Raw genomic sequence first — 4459 nt, forward strand, 5'->3', positions numbered from 1 at the left:
GTTCTTCATCGGCCGAGGAGGAGAAGAGCTGTAAAATGAGCGGGTTTCTTTGTGTTCTCAGGAGATTTATTTTCCTTTTCACCCCTTGTTCCTCCTCCTTCGTTTCAGCGCAGAACTTTTGCAGCGACAAGGATTCGGTTGTAGCCTGGCTCTCTGGGCGGGATCTCTTGGAGCGGGTCATAACTTGTCATTAATAACGGCTTGCTCAGGGCACAGTCCTGTCTTCCCAGCTGTGTGTCCGCCCTGCCGTGGTGCCTGTGGGACACTGAGTGTGCCCTGGGGGAGGGGGCCGAGGGCGCTTGGTCCCTGGATCCCCCTGGATCCAGTCTCAGCCCTCCTTCCTGCTGTGTCCTCGCACAGGTGCCCTTCCAAGACAGTGTCACCTCGTCTGCGAGGTGGAGACAGGAACAGGGCCTACTTCACGGGGCTGTTACCAGGATTAGGTGAGGTGTTGCCTCTTAACCCTTTGCCTATCGGTAAAAGTGTTCCAGACGTGTGTGTGCAGGGGTGTGTGTGTGTGTGTGCGTGCGTATGTGTGCTCGCATCTTAATCCAGCTGCTGGAAAGTTGTTTTATGTCTGCAGCTAGAGACACGCACACGTGTGCACACAGATGCCGACATGTGCATGCCTCTCTCCTTCTTCCTGGCCAAAAGAGGCGTACACGGCAAATTTCGTTAGAAATGCAAAGCTGTTTTGTGGAGGTCAGCACGTTTTCTTCCATCCCAGGGAGCCACGTTGTTTCACCTGGGAAGGTGCCGGCAGAGGTGCAGGTGGAGGCCCCCAGCTGGGTCCTGGTTTCCGCACTCTTCTTTCACGTGCCGGACGCATAGCCCCTTCGAACCCAGCACACAGGCGGGCTTAGGGTTCATATTTTAAGAGCTGTCTCATCTGACGACCAGCCCTAATTACTGAATTTCACATATGAAAAATCTGCAGGGTGAAGGACTTTGCCTGTTGACTGCACTCACATTGCTGCATTAAAGTGAAATCTCAGGACTGCAGTAGCCTCAGACCGGCTGCTGTCACCTTCTCTCTTCTCGCCCTGGTCCTTCTCCCCTGGGTCTTCGTCGGTTTTCCTTGCAGCTTGTGTCTTTCATCCTTTTACCCCCCTTCCCCCGCCCAGCCTGGGTGCTGCGCCCCACTCCCCCCAATTCACACTGTAGACCAGTGGTTTTCAATCTGGCCACATGTTAGGAGCAACTAGGGAGATTTAAAAAATACAGATGCCTAGAACCTACCCCAGGCCAGTTAAATCAGAACATCGGCTCTTGAGCTGAAGCGTGTTTTTAAAAACTCATGGAGTCCAGGGACTTCCCTGGTGGTCCAGTGGTTAAGACTCCGCCCTTCCACTGCAAGGGGCATGGATTCGATCCTTGGTTGGGGAACTAAGATCCCGCATGCCACTCGGCCAGAGGGGGGAAAAAGAAAACGCATGGAGTCCTCACATATATATTTGGTCTATTTTGTAGGGCTTTGAGCTTGAGTTTGGTCTTTCTTTTGGAAGACTTGGGTGCTGGCTTTTATATTCAGGGGTGAATATTGATGGGTATACAGTGAAGTGCCCGTTGGATTACTGAGTGGTGCTCTTGTCATAAGCACTTATTCAGGAGGCTCTGAGAAGCTTACCGTTGACAGTAAAAGTAACGAACAACAGATATGAAAATGACAGTTTGGAGCGTAAAGAAACTACAGCTTCCTTACTGGACTGAATGAGTATCGGGAGTGGCTTGAGGTGTTCGGTAGTCGAGCAGTCTTGGATTCTATCTTCCTATCTTATTTTAATCTGGGGTTGCTTTGTCTTCGTTGTTGTTTGCAGGGGGAGGTACGACCCCGTGTGTGAGGGTCAGTGGCCACGTGGATGTAATTCTCGAGGAGAACTCTGGATCAAGTACCAGCTGATTGGAAGGAAGCACTGGGGACTTTTTCATGATTAGAGGACTCTGGTCATTGGTGTCCTGCGAGCCACTCGGGGAAATGAACAGAGCCATCCCTTCCAGTCTGACCTGGAATCGGTGGGTGACGCGCAGCGCCCCGCACGGCACCCCGTCTGCTCTCCCCATAGCCCTGCACGTGCCCCCTTGAGTGAAAGTGGAGGCTGTCCAGCAGGGTCCTTTGCCCAGTAGCCGAGACCCTCGCTCGGGAGGGATCAGGTGGTGCGGGCTGGATGTGAGGGGCGTGTGGAGCACCCGCCCTTCCGGGGTTTCTGGCGTCCCTGGACTTGGGCTCATTCCTCTGCTGGAGGACAATAAACTGCACAGACTTTGCAAACGGCGAGGTAGGTTTTCCAGGGGGAAGTTGGAGTTCTTTGTCTGTTTTCTTTACTTCTGTGCCATTGTGTGTGTGTAACACATTTGTAGAAACAGTCGAGGCTTACGTGATTATTTTCTTCAAAAGACTTCTCTTTACCCACTGGTCCGTTTTCCAGTGGGTAAAGAGAGGCCAGCGAGCTGTTTCAGACCGAACTTAAAGAGAGAATCACCCTGGGTCTCTGGGTTTCATAGGTTTGGAAACTAGATGGTATTAGTTCATCTAGAAGGTTATCAATCAAAGCCCGGGGTTTCCATGAACCAGTATTGTAAAATGTTGGTAAATAAGGATTCTGGGTCATGAATTGCTGATGGGAGCGGAGCCTGGGGGAGAGGGCTCCGGGGTGCGTGTGCTCAGGAAACTAGCGCGAGCAGCTGTTCTCCTAGGCATGTTTCCCCTCCCTCTATGGAAGCTGGATTGGCCCTCATTCTGGGGATATTTCTGTGCATAGAATCAATACCTTCCCCCTAGGGTGCTGATGGAGATTCATTTTTCAAAAACCCAGTGCGTAGCTTGTTAAACTGTTGTCTCAGCTCCAAATCCTTCTAGGCTCCCCTCTGTGCCGCCGGAGCTAGGACTCTGCACAGCACGTCTGTGCCCTCCGGGATGGGCGGCGGTCCAAGCACCAGCCGGGCAGTAGGCAGGGAAGGGGCTTGGTCCCTCCTCTCTGTTCGCCCGCTCTGGAGCAGCCCCCAGGGACACGCCTCCCCCTTAGCTGCCCCGGAGAACCCGCTGTGCCCTCCTCCCAGCACAGAAAGTAACAGCCTCATCGCCATCCTAGAGACCCCAGCACCAGCTGAGCAGACCCCCTTCTCGGGGCGGCCTCAGGCCCTCCCTCTGAGTTTGTAAGGCTCACTGATTCCACTTCTTCCCTTGGTTCCCTCCAGCCCAGGGGTGGTGGCTGCTTCCTGCACATGCTGCCTGCCTGAAGCCTTGGAGTTTTCCTCGTGCCCTTTCAGTTACCTAGTTAACAGCTTGATACCGAGTTAACGATTGACGGTGAAGCCTCTGTTTAAAAGCTTGTCCGTCGTCTGAATTCTAGAAATCGGATCCTGACGGACGCATCTGGCATTCTTCTTAACATTCTTCAGTAAGCAGTCAGTAGAACTATTTCCCAAATGTATTATAGTTAGATTACAGCCTACCTTACATTCCTTGGGTGTTTTGCTTCAATTCTTCTCTGCGATTAGAGGGAGCTATTTCCTGGAAAGATGGCCACAGCTGGCTCGCATCATTCATTCCGTTGGTTCTCTTTGGCTTTATTTTTGGAGGGTGACATCGTACCACCTTATCTCCCACTTCTGTGTCCATTATGGAACAGCTCTGAAATTTCCTTCCACTTCTAGATGATGGCTGTCGTGTACTTAAGCTACGTATACTTCTAAAAAGATTTGAGGCACTTTATGGGAAAAAAGCATATTATCTGTAAACACAGATTCATTAGAACAGGAGTTCAAAGATCTAGGGCCGGCCTTGTGGTAGAGGCGTAGAGTTGGTGGCTGGGCTGGGATGAGCCGCGCTCCAGGTGGCGCCTGGGAGCCCAGCGGGAACCACGGCCAGTACAGTGGTAGCAACTGGACCGATCGTTGCTGCTGCAGGAGTTGTAGGCCGTTACGCTTTGCAAGCCATGAAGCCATGGAGCCTCAAGTAAAACAAGTTTTTCAAAGTCTACCGAAATCTGCCTTCAGTGGTGGCTATTACAGAGGTGGGTTTGAGCCCCAAATGGCAAAGCGGGAAGCAGCATTAATACTAGGTGTAAGCCCTACTGCTAATAAAGGAAAAATAAGAGATGCTCATCGATGAGTTGTGCTTTTAAATCACCCAGACAAGGGAGGATCTCCTTATATAGCAGCCAGAATCAGTGACGCTAAAGATTTACTAGAAGGTCAAGCTAATAAGTGAAGTAAATGTATGATGAATTTTGAGTTCTTATTCATTTATGTATAGGAGTACCAGCTTTTTATAATAAAATAAAACTACAGATTTTAAAAATGATTTAGCACAAGCTAAGTCAAAGCCTTGGTATAGATTTGTTTAAATTTGAGGATTTTAAACTGGATTATAGAATATTTATAGGTTAATACTCAAGAATTATGGATAAATGCATACCAAAAAAAAAAATCTAGGGCCATATAATGGGGGAGAGGGGTA

General features: G+C 50.3%; 1 pseudogene; it reads left to right on the top strand.

The window, feature by feature from the left end:
• LOC112413610 (mitochondrial import inner membrane translocase subunit TIM14 pseudogene) overlaps positions 1 to 4210 on the top strand; it is a 4523-nt pseudogene extending 313 nt beyond the window's left edge.
• Positions 4211 to 4459: the final 249 nt, after the last annotated feature.

Source organism: Neophocaena asiaeorientalis, unplaced genomic scaffold (genome assembly GCF_003031525.2).
Source record: "Neophocaena asiaeorientalis asiaeorientalis breed wild unplaced genomic scaffold, Neophocaena_asiaeorientalis_V1.1 scaffold369, whole genome shotgun sequence".
Classification (NCBI taxonomy): Eukaryota; Metazoa; Chordata; class Mammalia; order Artiodactyla; family Phocoenidae; genus Neophocaena; species Neophocaena asiaeorientalis.